Here is a 17088-nt window from a genome sequence, read left to right on the forward strand (position 1 = left end):
GCCACGCATCGCCCGGTATGCAGTGCCTCCGGGGCGGGCACCCTTCTCCTGCCTTGTGTAAAACCAAAATACTGACCCAACGCAGAGGTTCGTCGCTCTGCCGGACGCCGGCCCGAAAAGGCGCCAGTCGAGGGGGGCGGCCAGCTGAAGCCTCGAAGAAGGCAGCGAGATTTGCACTTTATGATTGGCAGACGACGAGGGGATATTTGGGACCGGCATGGCTGTTAATGTGCCCTGCACTTCCCCTCCTTTCTCCCACTCGTCATCGAGAGCCCGAGTATTTCGGATGCTCGGTAGCCTGTGTCCAAAGCCGGCCTTCATTTCTCCGATTGGATAGAGCCTCTCAGAAGGTGGGGAGGGGACACTGCGGCGCCTCCGTAGGCCCGGCACGTTGGCCACACGGTGGAGGAACCGCAGCGTAGAAAGGATACAAGAAACTAAAACACCTCAAATGAAGCAAGAAAACCTGCTACAACTGCTAAATCGGTGAATAAAACACACTTACCTTCTCGTCTTTGGTCTGGTCAAGGTGGCAGTCCGGCAGAGGACAGGTAGGCAGTCCTCGGGACCAATGAATTCCTTGTTGCAAAAGTTTTTCAGCTACGGCAAAGTTGAAATTTTATTCACAAGGAATGAGGTGAATCTCCTCCCAGAAAAGCTGGTGACACAAAACGAAGCCCCAAACCGGCAAAGGTTTTAACCAGAAAGAGGAGGCCATTGCAGTCTTGGCCAAAAGGCCGAGAAGCGATCGGCCACATTTCCCCTCCCTTTCTCTCACTCGTCATCGAGAGGCTACAAGAGCCCGAGTCGTTCGGTAGCCTCTGTCCAAAAGCCAGGCCTTCGTCTCTCCGCAGCCCGATTGGATAGAGCCTGCCATGACCTGGGGAGGGGTAGGGGAACGGGCGTGGCCTGGTACTTGGGACTCGAGAGGCAGAGTGAGGCTTACCGTGAGGGTAGTGGCCGGGACGACTAGGCTCGTCGGCGGCTCTGGAGGAGGGGCCCGTACTTACTCGGGTTTCTCTTCATAACGTACAAGTCTTTCGCCTTTTACTAAAGACTTCCGTGGAGAGGACGCCAATGAGTTAAAACTATTTTTGGCAGGCTCTGCCGTGTGGCCGAGCCTCGTGCGTTTGTGAAAAGGAATAAAACGCCGCCCCCGGCAAGGTTGAGCGGTGCGACGAGGCGCGCTCGGGAGGAGGTGCTGAGACTCAGCCGTTGTTATGCGCAGTTGAAACCACTGCGCCACGGCAGGGGAGAACTGCTCCGGGAGGTGGGCGCTGGAAGCAACCAGCGGGGGTTATCGCTTCTCGGCCTTTTGGCTAAGATCAAGTGTAGTATCTGTTCTTATCAGTTTAATATCTGATATGTCCCCTATAAGGGGGCAACATATTAATGGATTTTTAGCACCGGGAGCTGAGACGAGGGGCTTGCTCCGTCCACTCCACGCATCGACCCGGTATTGCAGTGCCTCCGGGGGCGGTGCACCCTTCTCCTGCCTTGTGTAAAACCAAAATACTGACCCAAACGCAGAGGTTCGTCGCTCTGCCGGACGCCGGCCCGAAAAAGGCGCCAGTCGAGGGGGGCGGCCAGCTGAAGCCTCGAAGAAGGCAGCGAGATTTGCACTTTATGATTGGCAGACGACGAGGGGATATTTGGGACCGGCATGGCTGTTAAATGTGCCCTGCACTTCCCCTCCCTTTCTCCCACTCGTCATCGAGAGCCCGAGTATTTCGGATGCTCGGTAGCCTGTGTCCAAAAGCCAGGCCTTCATTTCTCCGATTGGATAGAGCCTCTCAGAAGGTGGGGAGGGACACTGCGGCGCCTCCGTAGGCCCGGCACGGTTGGCCAACACGGTGGAGGAACCGCAGCGTAGAAAGGATACAAGAAACTAAAACACCTCAAATGAAGCAAGAAAACCTGCTACAACTGCTAAATCGGTGAATAAAACACACTTACCTTCTCGTCTTTGGTCTGGTCAAGGTGGCAGTCCGGCAGAGGACAGGTAGGCAGTCCTCGGGACCAATGAATTCCTTGTTGCAAAAGTTTTTCAGCTACGGCAAAGTTGAAATTTTATTCACAAGGAATGAGGTGAATCTCCTCCCAGAAAAGCTGGTGACACAAAACGAAGCCCCAAACCGGCAAAGGTTTTAACCAGAAAGAGGAGGCCATTGCAGTCTTGGCCAAAAGGCCGAGAAGCGATCGGCCACATTTCCCCTCCCTTTCTCTCACTCGTCATCGAGAGGCTACAAGAGCCCGAGTCGTTCGGTAGCCTCTGTCCAAAAGCCAGGCCTTCGTCTCTCCGCAGCCCGATTGGATAGAGCCTGCCATGACCTGGGGAGGGTAGGGGAACGGGCGTGGCCTGGTACTTGGGACTCGAGAGGCAGAGTGAGGCTTACCGTGAGGGTAGTGGCCGGGACGACTAGGCTCGTCGGCGGCTCTGGAGGAGGGGCCCGTACTTACTCGGGTTTCTCTTCATAACGTACAAGTCTTTCGCCTTTTACTAAAGACTTCCGTGGAGAGGGACGCCAATGAGTTAAAACTATTTTTGGCAGGCTCTGCCGTGTGGCCGAGCCTCGTGCGTTTGTGAAAAGGAAATAAAACGCCGCCCCCGGCAAGGTTGAGCGGTGCGACGAGGCGCGCTCGGGAGGAGGTGCTGAGACTCAGCCGTTGTTATGCGCAGTTGAAACCACTGCGCCACGGCAGGGGAGAACTGCTCCGGGAGGTGGGCGCTGGAAGCAACCAGCGGGGTTATCGCTTCTCGGCCTTTTGGCTAAGATCAAGTGTAGTATCTGTTCTTATCAGTTTAATATCTGATATGTCCCCTATAAGGGGCAACATATTAAATGGATTTTTAGCACCGGGAGCTGAGACGAGGGGCTTGCTCCGTCCACTCCACGCATCGACCCGGTATTGCAGTGCCTCCGGGGGCGGTGCACCCTTCTCCTGCCTTGTGTAAAACCAAAATACTGACCCAAACGCAGAGGTCGTCGCTCTGCCGGACGCCGGCCCGAAAAAGGCGCCAGTCGAGGGGGGGCGGCCAGCTGAAGCCTCGAAGAAGGCAGCGAGATTTGCACTTTATGATTGGCAGACGACGAGGGGATATTTGGGACCGGCATGGCTGTTAAATGTGCCCTGCACTTCCCCTCCCTTTCTCCCACTCGTCATCGAGAGCCCGAGTATTTCGGATGCTCGGTAGCCTGTGTCCAAAAGCCAGGCCTTCATTTCTCCGATTGGATAGAGCCTCTCAGAAGGTGGGGAGGGACACTGCGGCGCCTCCGTAGGCCCGGCACGGTTGGCCAACACGGTGGAGGAACCGCAGCGTAGAAAGGATACAAGAAACTAAAACACCTCAAATGAAGCAAGAAAACCTGCTACAACTGCTAAATCGGTGAATAAAACACACTTACCTTCTCGTCTTTGGTCTGGTCAAGGTGGCAGTCCGGCAGAGGACAGGTAGGCAGTCCTCGGGACCAATGAATTCCTTGTTGCAAAAGTTTTTCAGCTACGGCAAAGTTGAAATTTTATTCACAAGGAATGAGGTGAATCTCCTCCCAGAAAAGCTGGTGACACAAAACGAAGCCCCAAACCGGCAAAGGTTTTAACCAGAAAGAGGAGGCCATTGCAGTCTTGGCCAAAAGGCCGAGAAGCGATCGGCCACATTTCCCCTCCCTTTCTCTCACTCGTCATCGAGAGGCTACAAGAGCCCGAGTCGTTCGGTAGCCTCTGTCCAAAAGCCAGGCCTTCGTCTCTCCGCAGCCCGATTGGATAGAGCCTGCCATGACCTGGGGAGGGGTAGGGGAACGGGCGTGGCCTGGTACTTGGGACTCGAGAGGCAGAGTGAGGCTTACCGTGAGGGTAGTGGCCGGGACGACTAGGCTCGTCGGCGGCTCTGGAGGAGGGGCCCGTACTTACTCGGGTTTCTCTTCATAACGTACAAGTCTTTCGCCTTTTACTAAAGACTTCCGTGGAGAGGGACGCCAATGAGTTAAAACTATTTTTGGCAGGCTCTGCCGTGTGGCCGAGCCTCGTGCGTTTGTGAAAAGGAAATAAAACGCCGCCCCCGGCAAGGTTGAGCGGTGCGACGAGGCGCGCTCGGGAGGAGGTGCTGAGACTCAGCCGTTGTTATGCGCAGTTGAAACCACTGCGCCACGGCAGGGGAGAACTGCTCCGGGAGGTGGGCGCTGGAAGCAACCAGCGGGGGTTATCGCTTCTCGGCCTTTTGGCTAAGATCAAGTGTAGTATCTGTTCTTATCAGTTTAATATCTGATATGTCCCCTATAAGGGGGCAACATATTAAATGGATTTTTAGCACCGGGAGCTGAGACGAGGGGCTTGCTCCGTCCACTCCACGCATCGACCCGGTATTGCAGTGCCTCCGGGGGCGGTGCACCCTTCTCCTGCCTTGTGTAAAACCAAAATACTGACCCAAACGCAGAGGTTCGTCGCTCTGCCGGACGCCGGCCCGAAAAAGGCGCCAGTCGAGGGGGGCGGCCAGCTGAAGCCTCGAAGAAGGCAGCGAGATTTGCACTTTATGATTGGCAGACGACGAGGGGATATTTGGGACCGGCATGGCTGTTAAATGTGCCCTGCACTTCCCCTCCCTTTCTCCCACTCGTCATCGAGAGCCCGAGTATTTCGGATGCTCGGTAGCCTGTGTCCAAAAGCCAGGCCTTCATTTCTCCGATTGGATAGAGCCTCTCAGAAGGTGGGGAGGGGACACTGCGGCGCCTCCGTAGGCCCGGCACGGTTGGCCAACACGGTGGAGGAACCGCAGCGTAGAAAGGATACAAGAAACTAAAACACCTCAAATGAAGCAAGAAAACCTGCTACAACTGCTAAATCGGTGAATAAACACACTTACCTTCTCGTCTTTGGTCTGGTCAAGGTGGCAGTCCGGCAGAGGACAGGTAGGCAGTCCTCGGGACCAATGAATTCCTTGTTGCAAAAGTTTTTCAGCTACGGCAAAGTTGAAATTTTATTCACAAGGAATGAGGTGAATCTCCTCCCAGAAAAGCTGGTGACACAAAACGAAGCCCCAAACCGGCAAAGGTTTTAACCAGAAAGAGGAGGCCATTGCAGTCTTGGCCAAAAGGCCGAGAAGCGATCGGCCACATTTCCCCTCCCTTTCTCTCACTCGTCATCGAGAGGCTACAAGAGCCCGAGTCGTTCGGTAGCCTCTGTCCAAAAGCCAGGCCTTCGTCTCTCCGCAGCCCGATTGGATAGAGCCTGCCATGACCTGGGGAGGGGTAGGGGAACGGGCGTGGCCTGGTACTTGGGACTCGAGAGGCAGAGTGAGGCTTACCGTGAGGGTAGTGGCCGGGACGACTAGGCTCGTCGGCGGCTCTGGAGGAGGGGCCCGTACTTACTCGGGTTTCTCTTCATAACGTACAAGTCTTTCGCCTTTTACTAAAGACTTCCGTGGAGAGGGACGCCAATGAGTTAAAACTATTTTTGGCAGGCTCTGCCGTGTGGCCGAGCCTCGTGCGTTTGTGAAAAGGAAATAAAACGCCGCCCCCGGCAAGGTTGAGCGGTGCGACGAGGCGCGCTCGGGAGGAGGTGCTGAGACTCAGCCGTTGTTATGCGCAGTTGAAACCACTGCGCCACGGCAGGGGGAGAACTGCTCCGGGAGGTGGGCGCTGGAAGCAACCAGCGGGGGTTATCGCTTCTCGGCCTTTTGGCTAAGATCAAGTGTAGTATCTGTTCTTATCAGTTTAATATCTGATATGTCCCCTATAAGGGGGCAACATATTAAATGGATTTTTAGCACCGGGAGCTGAGACGAGGGGCTTGCTCCGTCCACTCCACGCATCGACCCGGTATTGCAGTGCCTCCGGGGGCGGTGCACCCTTCTCCTGCCTTGTGTAAAACCAAAATACTGACCCAAACGCAGAGGTCGTCGCTCTGCCGGACGCCGGCCCGAAAAAGGCGCCAGTCGAGGGGGGCGGCCAGCTGAAGCCTCGAAGAAGGCAGCGAGATTTGCACTTTATGATTGGCAGACGACGAGGGGATATTTGGGACCGGCATGGCTGTTAAATGTGCCCTGCACTTCCCCTCCCTTTCTCCCACTCGTCATCGAGAGCCCGAGTATTTCGGATGCTCGGTAGCCTGTGTCCAAAAGCCAGGCCTTCATTTCTCCGATTGGATAGAGCCTCTCAGAAGGTGGGGAGGGGACACTGCGGCGCCTCCGTAGGCCCGGCACGGTTGGCCAACACGGTGGAGGAACCGCAGCGTAGAAAGGATACAAGAAACTAAAACACCTCAAATGAAGCAAGAAAACCTGCTACAACTGCTAAATCGGTGAATAAAACACACTTACCTTCTCGTCTTTGGTCTGGTCAAGGTGGCAGTCCGGCAGAGGACAGGTAGGCAGTCCTCGGGACCAATGAATTCCTTGTTGCAAAAGTTTTTCAGCTACGGCAAAGTTGAAATTTTATTCACAAGGAATGAGGTGAATCTCCTCCCAGAAAAGCTGGTGACACAAAACGAAGCCCCAAACCGGCAAAGGTTTTAACCAGAAAGAGGAGGCCATTGCAGTCTTGGCCAAAAGGCCGAGAAGCGATCGGCCACATTTCCCCTCCCTTTCTCTCACTCGTCATCGAGAGGCTACAAGAGCCCGAGTCGTTCGGTAGCCTCTGTCCAAAAGCCAGGCCTTCGTCTCTCCGCAGCCCGATTGGATAGAGCCTGCCATGACCTGGGGAGGGGTAGGGGAACGGGCGTGGCCTGGTACTTGGGACTCGAGAGGCAGAGTGAGGCTTACCGTGAGGGTAGTGGCCGGGACGACTAGGCTCGTCGGCGGCTCTGGAGGAGGGGCCCGTACTTACTCGGGTTTCTCTTCATAACGTACAAGTCTTTCGCCTTTTACTAAAGACTTCCGTGGAGAGGGACGCCAATGAGTTAAAACTATTTTTGGCAGGCTCTGCCGTGTGGCCGAGCCTCGTGCGTTTGTGAAAAGGAAATAAAACGCCGCCCCCGGCAAGGTTGAGCGGTGCGACGAGGCGCGCTCGGGAGGAGGTGCTGAGACTCAGCCGTTGTTATGCGCAGTTGAAACCACTGCGCCACGGCAGGGGGAGAACTGCTCCGGGAGGTGGGCGCTGGAAGCAACCAGCGGGGGTTATCGCTTCTCGGCCTTTTGGCTAAGATCAAGTGTAGTATCTGTTCTTATCAGTTTAATATCTGATATGTCCCCTATAAGGGGGCAACATATTAAATGGATTTTTAGCACCGGGAGCTGAGACGAGGGGCTTGCTCCGTCCACTCCACGCATCGACCCGGTATTGCAGTGCCTCCGGGGGCGGTGCACCCTTCTCCTGCCTTGTGTAAAACCAAAATACTGACCCAAACGCAGAGGTTCGTCGCTCTGCCGGACGCCGGCCCGAAAAAGGCGCCAGTCGAGGGGGGGCGGCCAGCTGAAGCCTCGAAGAAGGCAGCGAGATTTGCACTTTATGATTGGCAGACGACGAGGGGATATTTGGGACCGGCATGGCTGTTAAATGTGCCCTGCACTTCCCCTCCCTTTCTCCCACTCGTCATCGAGAGCCCGAGTATTTCGGATGCTCGGTAGCCTGTGTCCAAAAGCCAGGCCTTCATTTCTCCGATTGGATAGAGCCTCTCAGAAGGTGGGGAGGGGACACTGCGGCGCCTCCGTAGGCCCGGCACGGTTGGCCAACACGGTGGAGGAACCGCAGCGTAGAAAGGATACAAGAAACTAAAACACCTCAAATGAAGCAAGAAAACCTGCTACAACTGCTAAATCGGTGAATAAAACACACTTACCTTCTCGTCTTTGGTCTGGTCAAGGTGGCAGTCCGGCAGAGGACAGGTAGGCAGTCCTCGGGACCAATGAATTCCTTGTTGCAAAAGTTTTTCAGCTACGGCAAAGTTGAAATTTTATTCACAAGGAATGAGGTGAATCTCCTCCCAGAAAAGCTGGTGACACAAAACGAAGCCCCAAACCGGCAAAGGTTTTAACCAGAAAGAGGAGGCCATTGCAGTCTTGGCCAAAAGGCCGAGAAGCGATCGGCCACATTTCCCCTCCCTTTCTCTCACTCGTCATCGAGAGGCTACAAGAGCCCGAGTCGTTCGGTAGCCTCTGTCCAAAAGCCAGGCCTTCGTCTCTCCGCAGCCCGATTGGATAGAGCCTGCCATGACCTGGGGAGGGTAGGGGAACGGGCGTGGCCTGGTACTTGGGACTCGAGAGGCAGAGTGAGGCTTACCGTGAGGGTAGTGGCCGGGACGACTAGGCTCGTCGGCGGCTCTGGAGGAGGGGCCCGTACTTACTCGGGTTTCTCTTCATAACGTACAAGTCTTTCGCCTTTTACTAAAGACTTCCGTGGAGAGGGACGCCAATGAGTTAAAACTATTTTTGGCAGGCTCTGCCGTGTGGCCGAGCCTCGTGCGTTTGTGAAAAGGAAATAAAACGCCGCCCCCGGCAAGGTTGAGCGGTGCGACGAGGCGCGCTCGGGAGGAGGTGCTGAGACTCAGCCGTTGTTATGCGCAGTTGAAACCACTGCGCCACGGCAGGGGGAGAACTGCTCCGGGAGGTGGGCGCTGGAAGCAACCAGCGGGGGTTATCGCTTCTCGGCCTTTTGGCTAAGATCAAGTGTAGTATCTGTTCTTATCAGTTTAATATCTGATATGTCCCCTATAAGGGGGCAACATATTAAATGGATTTTTAGCACCGGGAGCTGAGACGAGGGGCTTGCTCCGTCCACTCCACGCATCGACCCGGTATTGCAGTGCCTCCGGGGGCGGTGCACCCTTCTCCTGCCTTGTGTAAAACCAAAATACTGACCCAAACGCAGAGGTTCGTCGCTCTGCCGGACGCCGGCCCGAAAAAGGCGCCAGTCGAGGGGGGCGGCCAGCTGAAGCCTCGAAGAAGGCAGCGAGATTTGCACTTTATGATTGGCAGACGACGAGGGGATATTTGGGACCGGCATGGCTGTTAAATGTGCCCTGCACTTCCCCTCCCTTTCTCCCACTCGTCATCGAGAGCCCGAGTATTTCGGATGCTCGGTAGCCTGTGTCCAAAAGCCAGGCCTTCATTTCTCCGATTGGATAGAGCCTCTCAGAAGGTGGGGAGGGGACACTGCGGCGCCTCCGTAGGCCCGGCACGGTTGGCCAACACGGTGGAGGAACCGCAGCGTAGAAAGGATACAAGAAACTAAAACACCTCAAATGAAGCAAGAAAACCTGCTACAACTGCTAAATCGGTGAATAAAACACACTTACCTTCTCGTCTTTGGTCTGGTCAAGGTGGCAGTCCGGCAGAGGACAGGTAGGCAGTCCTCGGGACCAATGAATTCCTTGTTGCAAAAGTTTTTCAGCTACGGCAAAGTTGAAATTTTATTCACAAGGAATGAGGTGAATCTCCTCCCAGAAAAGCTGGTGACACAAAACGAAGCCCCAAACCGGCAAAGGTTTTAACCAGAAAGAGGAGGCCATTGCAGTCTTGGCCAAAAGGCCGAGAAGCGATCGGCCACATTTCCCCTCCCTTTCTCTCACTCGTCATCGAGAGGCTACAAGAGCCCGAGTCGTTCGGTAGCCTCTGTCCAAAAGCCAGGCCTTCGTCTCTCCGCAGCCCGATTGGATAGAGCCTGCCATGACCTGGGGAGGGGTAGGGGAACGGGCGTGGCCTGGTACTTGGGACTCGAGAGGCAGAGTGAGGCTTACCGTGAGGGTAGTGGCCGGGACGACTAGGCTCGTCGGCGGCTCTGGAGGAGGGGCCCGTACTTACTCGGGTTTCTCTTCATAACGTACAAGTCTTTCGCCTTTTACTAAAGACTTCCGTGGAGAGGGACGCCAATGAGTTAAAACTATTTTTGGCAGGCTCTGCCGTGTGGCCGAGCCTCGTGCGTTTGTGAAAAGGAAATAAAACGCCGCCCCCGGCAAGGTTGAGCGGTGCGACGAGGCGCGCTCGGGAGGAGGTGCTGAGACTCAGCCGTTGTTATGCGCAGTTGAAACCACTGCGCCACGGCAGGGGGAGAACTGCTCCGGGAGGTGGGCGCTGGAAGCAACCAGCGGGGGTTATCGCTTCTCGGCCTTTTGGCTAAGACTGCGATCGCCTCCTGTGTCTGGATAAAACTTTTGCCTGTTTGTGGCGAAGTGTTACCAGGTTTTTGGGAGGATACTCACATTATTCCTTGTGAATAAAATTTCAACTTTGTTGTAGTTGAAATTGTTTCACACAAAGGAATTCATTGGTTCAGAGGACTGCTTACCTGTACTCTGCCGGAATAACATCTCGACCAGGCCAAACAAGACAAGGTAAGTGTGTTTTATTCACCTTTCTAACATTTTTAGTAGATTTTATTGCTCTTTTTAGAGCATTCTTTTACCTTATTTTAGTTGACTTGGTTTTAGACTTTTTTAGGTGTTTTAGCTTCCTTTTACCACTTTTACGTTGTGGTGCCTCCACCATGGCGGCCAACCATGCCGGCATGAGGAGGCACCACAGTGTCAGATTTACATTCAAAGAAAAAGATGGGAAAACCCTTGTTATGTCAAGGCTTGACTTCTCAAGGAAAATGATCCAGAACATTTTGAAATTCTCCCCGCAGGATATAAATTGTATTTTGACTCTGCCATTTGGAAAAGGTTTCGATGTGAGTTTTGTCTCTGCTGCCGTGTTCAGAGATTTCTGGACACGCTTCGAAAATGAAAAACCCCAGTTTACTGCATTTAATGTTGAGAAACTGACTGATAATGCCGCTAAAACGGTAATTGTCAGAATGTTCAATGAGACTGTGAATGCAGATGACATTTGTTTGTGGCTGGGCAGATTTTGCACTGTTAAAGGCCAGGCTACCAAAGTGAGAGATGAGGATGGCATCTGGAATTGCGCTTGGAGGGTCCCCATCCAACAATGGCAAGACCCTCAAGGCTTCCAGGGCCTGAAACATCTGCCATCCATGATAGTTCTGGGAAACAACAGGGGCTACATTCATTACCAGGGCCAGCCCAAACTCTGCCGCAAGTGTGGTGAGAATGGGCACCTGGCAGAAGCGTGCCAGCAGATCATTTGTGGTAAATGTAGAGAAATTGGGCATACTTTCGAGGAATGCACCAATGGCAGAAAGTGCAATCTTTGTGGAGAAACAAACCACCTCTTCAGAGATTGCCCTAAGTCGTTTGCCAACAAATTAAAGGCAGCAAAGGCACAAAATGGCGGACAAGACGAAGCAGTTAGAGAGCTAATTGAAGAGGCTGGGCTGGAGAATTCAAATCTCCCGCCAAATCCTGTGATTGGAGGAGAAGGACCAGTAGAGGCGGGAGAAGGGGAGGGGCCTGCAGCTGCCCCACAAGTGGAGAACAGGGAAGAAGCAGTGGCAGTGCAGGCAGAAGGCGGAGCTAGCTCAGTGACTGGCTCAGAACAAAAATTTGGCCAGTCACAGAGTGATAGCGAGGATGTCCCCCTCCCCAATGCCCAGCCGGCCAAGAGACTAATTTCAGAATTGTCTTCTGAGTCTCCTGGAGCCTCGGAAAAGAGGGGAAGAGCTGAGAGCTACTCAGACAGTTCATCTGTGGAGGAGCCCAGAGTCTTCCCCTCCAATTCGCCTAATGAAGTCTCTTTTTTAACTATAGCTCTGCAATCAACCCCTAAGGACTCAAAGCTCAATGCACCCTGCGTCAGAGGCCAACTCCTAGAGTCCGAAAGGGAAATGGAGCTCAACCCCGTCATCTCTCACCCATGAGAATGAAGGAAGAGCTCCATTCACAAGAAATCCACTAACTGCTGTGTTTTTAAACATTTGAAATCCCCCTTTTTTTTTAGTCTTTTAAGATGTCATACCTGCAAATTTTAACCATACTCATGACACTCACCTTCTCAACTATCAATGTGAGGAGTGTGAAGTCGAGAGTTAGAGCCCAGATTGTTTTATCCTTTCTTAACTCTTTTAAGTCTGACGTGTTTTTAATACAGGAATGCGGCCTACCATTTTTAAAACACTACAGAGAATGGGAGGAGTTATGGCCACAAACGTCGATATGGAGCGGCTCAAATGAAAACAAAAATGATGGAGTGGCCATTTTAATAAAAAACCCTCTAGTCTGGTGAAGGGCAGCACTGTGGTGAGAGATGGTCGGGCACTTTTAACACACTTGACTTTTATGGGGAAGGATTTTAACGTCTTAAATATTTATGGCTTTAATGACAAGAACGACAGGTATGACCTTTTAGAAGACCTGCAGCCCCACATGCTAGGCAGGGCACCTTTAGTTGTAGGGGGGGATTTTAATTGTATTTTAAGCAGGAACGACAGGAGAAGAATAGGGGACGATTTTAAAGTGGACAAGACTTCAGTTTTACTTCAAAGCATATGCAGTGATTTTAGACTTGTGGACTGTTTTAAAACCATGCATCCCAGAGAGGAGGGCTTCACCTGGTTCAGTAGTGATGGCACCCGAGCCTCTCGCATAGACTACATTTTATCACGTGATTGCCCACCAACCGATGCTAGATTGGAACCTGTTTTCTTTTCTGATCACGCAATTCTTTCCTGCACCCTTTCACTCTCTTCCGGTGTGACGGCAGGAAGTGGTCTGTGGAAGCTCAATTGCTCCCTGTTAGAAGACAGGGAGCTAGTTAGGCTGTACAGGGAGCAATACCGAGAGTGGCAGACCCTTCAAGACTTTTACGATACACGTGCACAGTGGTGGGAAATGGTGAAGGGAAAGACAAAGACGTTTTACAGACAGGCAGGGAAAAGAAAGAAAAAGAGGGACAACAGACGCATGTTGGGACTGCAGAAACGGCTTCAGAGGTATTTTAAACTAATCCAACATGGAATGGATTTTAATGAAGAGATAAAACAAATTAAAACAGAGATGTCGGTTTTAGCAGAAATTAATAGCAAAGGTGTGATTTTAAGAAGCAAGGAAAGGGAAATGAGGAAGGAGAGAAGTGCACAAGATATTTTTTTAAGAAAATCGTAAATAAAGGGGGGGCCATGTTGAGACTTAAAAAAGAAAACGGGTGCACAGCTGACACAACAGAGGAAATCAAAGAAACTGTCGAACATTTTTACCGTGAACTGTACGCATACAAAACTGTTAACGGGGACACCATGACCGAAGTTTTAAAATCCATTGACCAAGCAACAAACGACAACGTGCTTTTAACCCAAGATTTTACGATACCGGAATTAAACAAATGCATCAAATCTTTTAAGACAGGGAAGTCGCCGGGAGAAGACGGGCTTCCCTTGGAATTTTATCTGACATTTTGGGACATTTTAGCACCAGACTTGCTTGCTGTTTTTATGGATTTTGAACAAATGGACCGACTTCCTGACAGCTTTAGAGCAGGGATAGTGACTCTCCTTCACAAAGACAAAGACAAGACGGACTTGAAAAATTGGAGACCTATCACACTCTTAAATTTTGACTGTAAACTTTTTAGTAAACTTTTAGCCTCACGCATGTCCTTGTTTTTAGAAGATCTGATTCACCCGGATCAAGCCTGTGCCGTCCCGGGGAGGAAGATCACCGACAGCCTCGTACTGATCCGAGATACCATCTGTTACGCGAGAGACAGAAACATTCGGCTAGTAGTCCTGAATTTAGATTTTGAGAAAGCCTTTGATCGGGTCTCGCACCAGTACCTTTTCCAGGTACTGCAAAAAATGGGGTTCCCGAGAAGGTTTATAGCCTGGGTGGGACTGCTGTACCGGGAGATCAACAGCAAATTCATTGTTAACGGGCATCTGACAAGAGCAGTGGATATAAACTGCGGTGTCCGTCAGGGTTGTCCGTTATCTGCCCTCCTCTACGTTATCTGTATAGAACCACTGGCACAGACCTTGAGAAGGGACCAACGAATCCATGGGGTAGGAGTCCCAGGGAGCGGGGGACTCGAGACAAAATGTATTTTATATATGGACGACATCAACATTTTATGCACTGACCTTTTATCTGTCAACAGGACGCTGGACTTGACTGACTGGTTCGGACAGGCCTCTGGGTCAAAGCTGAACAGAAGCAAGACCCAAGCCCATTTTTATGGACCGTGGACAGCGACTGAGACGACAGGACTCCCCCTGACTGTGACCCAGACTGACCAAAAAATACTTGGGATCAGGTTTGATAGGGAGGGGGAGGGGAAAACAATTGGGCAGACATAGTAGGGAAAGTCAGGCAGAGACTAGGGTACTGGACACTTAGAGGACTGACTTTAGAAGGAAAGGTTTTAATCATCAAAGCAGTGATTTTACCTTTGCTTTTACTCATCAGTTCTGTTTTTATCCCGCCTAGGAGAGTGATCTTAGACCTGGAACGAGCCATCTTTTATTTTTTGTGGGGCTCCAAGTGGGAAAGACTGAGACGAAGCGTGATGAAGAAGCCAAAGGAGAAAGGAGGAAAAGGAGTGCCAGACCTGCACTTGTTCCTAGGAAGCAGATACACAGCACTACACATCGCAACCGCCACAGCCCCATCCAGAAACCCCAAGACCGCAGCAATGACACGGTTCTGGATGGGGTCCTACCTCAGAAAACTTAAGATCTTACCCACAAGTCTCAAAGTACCAGTGTCTTTTAACCTGCCACCAGCCTATGCTTTTATCCAGTCATTTTTAAGGCATTTTAACCTTGAGCAGGAGGAGTTGCAGGTTTTAACCACTCACCGCTCTCTCATTTCTGTTGTGCAGGAGCGGGAACCAGTGAGTCCAGTGCGCGGGCTTGCATTCGGCGAGCCCTCAACAGTTTGGCGCAACGTGAACCATCCAGCTCTTCCAAACAGACTCCGGGACCTGTCATGGATGGTGGCTCATGAGATCCTCCCAGTCAGGTCCGTAATGCACTCCCGGGGCATGTCGGCGCACTCAACTTGCCCCCGACCAGGTTGTGGCGCGCCTGAGTCGGTAAGGCATCTGCTCTGGGAGTGCAGCGCTGCCGTAGAACAGTGGGCAACGGCCGGCTCCTTGCAATTCCCGTACTTGCCAGCAAGGGAGGTCCTCACACCACAGCTGGTGCTGTACGGGGTGAGCCAAGGAAATCAGATACCAGCACGTACATTTGCCAAACAGTGGCTCACCCTAGCCGCCATCAAAGACGCCATATGGACCTCCAGAAACTTGCTGGCAAGAAAGCACATGCAGATCCCCCCCGTGGCTGTGATCCGGATGGCCGCAGCAACGGCCCAAACGGCCAGAGCTGCAGGCGGCGGGCCTAGGACACAGCCACAAAGAAGAATCGCCTCTGTGCCCATTCGGACGGAGGAGCCGGAGCCACACAAGGAAAGTTCAAGGCAGCGGCGGCCTGACCCTCCGGGTGAGGTTGGTGGGAAGGAGCTACAGGGTGAGGGTCTCCTCTGAGCGCCTGCACAAGATCCCGAGAGTCCAAATCTGTTTGGGGGAGCTGAATGAGTTCCCCTTTGATAGGGACTCACTACACTCCTGCACAACAGTGGACTTGGAGAAGAGCTTTTATTATCCATTTATTTTTTGTGAGTTTTATTTTAACAAATGCACTCCGCTTTGAAGACTTTTAACAGACACTCACAGACATGGACAAGCTGAAAACCATTTTATACCTTTAATTTATGACGTTATCTGTAATGCATTTTAAACACTTTTTTTAAATGTTGTTTTACAGAGAACATTTATCTATTTATTGACATGTTGTATTTTAAAAGGTAACTTGGAATTGACATATTATGAATCATGTTTGAATTGAGTGTCAATAAAATTTTTCTCAAAAGAAAAAAATCTGTTCTTATCAGTTTAATATCTGATATGTCCCCTATAAGGGGGCAACATATTAAATGGATTTTTAGCACCGGGAGCTGAGACGAGGGGCTTGCTCCGTCCACTCCACGCATCGACCCGGTATTGCAGTGCCTCCGGGGGCGGTGCACCCTTCTCCTGCCTTGTGTAAAACCAAAATACTGACCCAAACGCAGAGGTTCGTCGCTCTGCCGGACGCCGGCCCGAAAAAGGCGCCAGTCGAGGGGGGGCGGCCAGCTGAAGCCTCGAAGAAGGCAGCGAGATTTGCACTTTATGATTGGCAGACGACGAGGGGATATTTGGGACCGGCATGGCTGTTAAATGTGCCCTGCACTTCCCCTCCCTTTCTCCCACTCGTCATCGAGAGCCCGAGTATTTCGGATGCTCGGTAGCCTGTGTCCAAAAGCCAGGCCTTCATTTCTCCGATTGGATAGAGCCTCTCAGAAGGTGGGGAGGGGACACTGCGGCGCCTCCGTAGGCCCGGCACGGTTGGCCAACACGGTGGAGGAACCGCAGCGTAGAAAGGATACAAGAAACTAAAACACCTCAAATGAAGCAAGAAAACCTGCTACAACTGCTAAATCGGTGAATAAAACACACTTACCTTCTCGTCTTTGGTCTGGTCAAGGTGGCAGTCCGGCAGAGGACAGGTAGGCAGTCCTCGGGACCAATGAATTCCTTGTTGCAAAAGTTTTTCAGCTACGGCAAAGTTGAAATTTTATTCACAAGGAATGAGGTGAATCTCCTCCCAGAAAAGCTGGTGACACAAAACGAAGCCCCAAACCGGCAAAGGTTTTAACCAGAAAGAGGAGGCCATTGCAGTCTTGGCCAAAAGGCCGAGAAGCGATCGGCCACATTTCCCCTCCCTTTCTCTCACTCGTCATCGAGAGGCTACAAGAGCCCGAGTCGTTCGGTAGCCTCTGTCCAAAAGCCAGGCCTTCGTCTCTCCGCAGCCCGATTGGATAGAGCCTGCCATGACCTGGGGAGGGGTAGGGGAACGGGCGTGGCCTGGTACTTGGGACTCGAGAGGCAGAGTGAGGCTTACCGTGAGGGTAGTGGCCGGGACGACTAGGCTCGTCGGCGGCTCTGGAGGAGGGGCCCGTACTTACTCGGGTTTCTCTTCATAACGTACAAGTCTTTCGCCTTTTACTAAAGACTTCCGTGGAGAGGGACGCCAATGAGTTAAAACTATTTTTGGCAGGCTCTGCCGTGTGGCCGAGCCTCGTGCGTTTGTGAAAAGGAAATAAAACGCCGCCCCCGGCAAGGTTGAGCGGTGCGACGAGGCGCGCTCGGGAGGAGGTGCTGAGACTCAGCCGTTGTTATGCGCAGTTGAAACCACTGCGCCACGGCAGGGGGAGAACTGCTCC

The 17088-nt window shown here is 52.3% G+C and overlaps 14 non-coding genes and 1 pseudogene across 14 annotated transcripts; all 15 read left to right on the forward strand.

The window, feature by feature from the left end:
* Nucleotides 1–1006: 1006 nt before the first annotated feature.
* On the forward strand, nt 1007–1118 carry LOC119890967. Its single transcript, XR_005442374.1, has one exon. It is a non-coding gene; the product is annotated as a U5 spliceosomal RNA (small nuclear RNA).
* A 181-nt stretch (nt 1119–1299) lies between these two features.
* On the forward strand, nt 1300–1490 carry LOC119890936. Its single transcript, XR_005442350.1, has one exon. It is a non-coding gene; the product is annotated as a U2 spliceosomal RNA (small nuclear RNA).
* Nucleotides 1491–2456: 966 nt separating this feature from the next.
* On the forward strand, nt 2457–2569 carry LOC119890945. Its single transcript, XR_005442352.1, has one exon. It is a non-coding gene; the product is annotated as a U5 spliceosomal RNA (small nuclear RNA).
* A 181-nt stretch (nt 2570–2750) lies between these two features.
* On the forward strand, nt 2751–2941 carry LOC119890935. Its single transcript, XR_005442349.1, has one exon. It is a non-coding gene; the product is annotated as a U2 spliceosomal RNA (small nuclear RNA).
* A 967-nt stretch (nt 2942–3908) lies between these two features.
* LOC119890946 lies at nt 3909–4021 on the forward strand. The gene has a single exon (XR_005442353.1). It is a non-coding gene; the product is annotated as a U5 spliceosomal RNA (small nuclear RNA).
* Nucleotides 4022–4203: 182 nt separating this feature from the next.
* Nucleotides 4204–4395, forward strand: LOC119890928. Its single transcript, XR_005442342.1, has one exon. It is a non-coding gene; the product is annotated as a U2 spliceosomal RNA (small nuclear RNA).
* Nucleotides 4396–5362: 967 nt separating this feature from the next.
* On the forward strand, nt 5363–5475 carry LOC119890947. Its single transcript, XR_005442354.1, has one exon. It is a non-coding gene; the product is annotated as a U5 spliceosomal RNA (small nuclear RNA).
* A 183-nt stretch (nt 5476–5658) lies between these two features.
* On the forward strand, nt 5659–5850 carry LOC119890939. The gene has a single exon (XR_005442351.1). It is a non-coding gene; the product is annotated as a U2 spliceosomal RNA (small nuclear RNA).
* Nucleotides 5851–6817: 967 nt separating this feature from the next.
* Nucleotides 6818–6930, forward strand: LOC119890948. Its single transcript, XR_005442355.1, has one exon. It is a non-coding gene; the product is annotated as a U5 spliceosomal RNA (small nuclear RNA).
* Nucleotides 6931–7113: 183 nt separating this feature from the next.
* Nucleotides 7114–7305, forward strand: LOC119890950. The gene has a single exon (XR_005442357.1). It is a non-coding gene; the product is annotated as a U2 spliceosomal RNA (small nuclear RNA).
* A 968-nt stretch (nt 7306–8273) lies between these two features.
* LOC119890949 lies at nt 8274–8386 on the forward strand. Its single transcript, XR_005442356.1, has one exon. It is a non-coding gene; the product is annotated as a U5 spliceosomal RNA (small nuclear RNA).
* Nucleotides 8387–8569: 183 nt separating this feature from the next.
* On the forward strand, nt 8570–8761 carry LOC119890961. The gene has a single exon (XR_005442368.1). It is a non-coding gene; the product is annotated as a U2 spliceosomal RNA (small nuclear RNA).
* A 968-nt stretch (nt 8762–9729) lies between these two features.
* LOC119890951 lies at nt 9730–9842 on the forward strand. The gene has a single exon (XR_005442358.1). It is a non-coding gene; the product is annotated as a U5 spliceosomal RNA (small nuclear RNA).
* A 5835-nt stretch (nt 9843–15677) lies between these two features.
* Nucleotides 15678–15857, forward strand: LOC119890937 (annotated as a pseudogene).
* Nucleotides 15858–16826: 969 nt separating this feature from the next.
* Nucleotides 16827–16939, forward strand: LOC119890952. The gene has a single exon (XR_005442359.1). It is a non-coding gene; the product is annotated as a U5 spliceosomal RNA (small nuclear RNA).
* Nucleotides 16940–17088: the final 149 nt, after the last annotated feature.

This window comes from Micropterus salmoides, unplaced genomic scaffold, assembly GCF_014851395.1.
Source record: "Micropterus salmoides isolate LMB-PRFRI ecotype aquatic unplaced genomic scaffold, ASM1485139v1 Ms_hic_scaffold_630, whole genome shotgun sequence".
Classification (NCBI taxonomy): domain Eukaryota; kingdom Metazoa; phylum Chordata; class Actinopteri; order Centrarchiformes; family Centrarchidae; genus Micropterus; species Micropterus salmoides.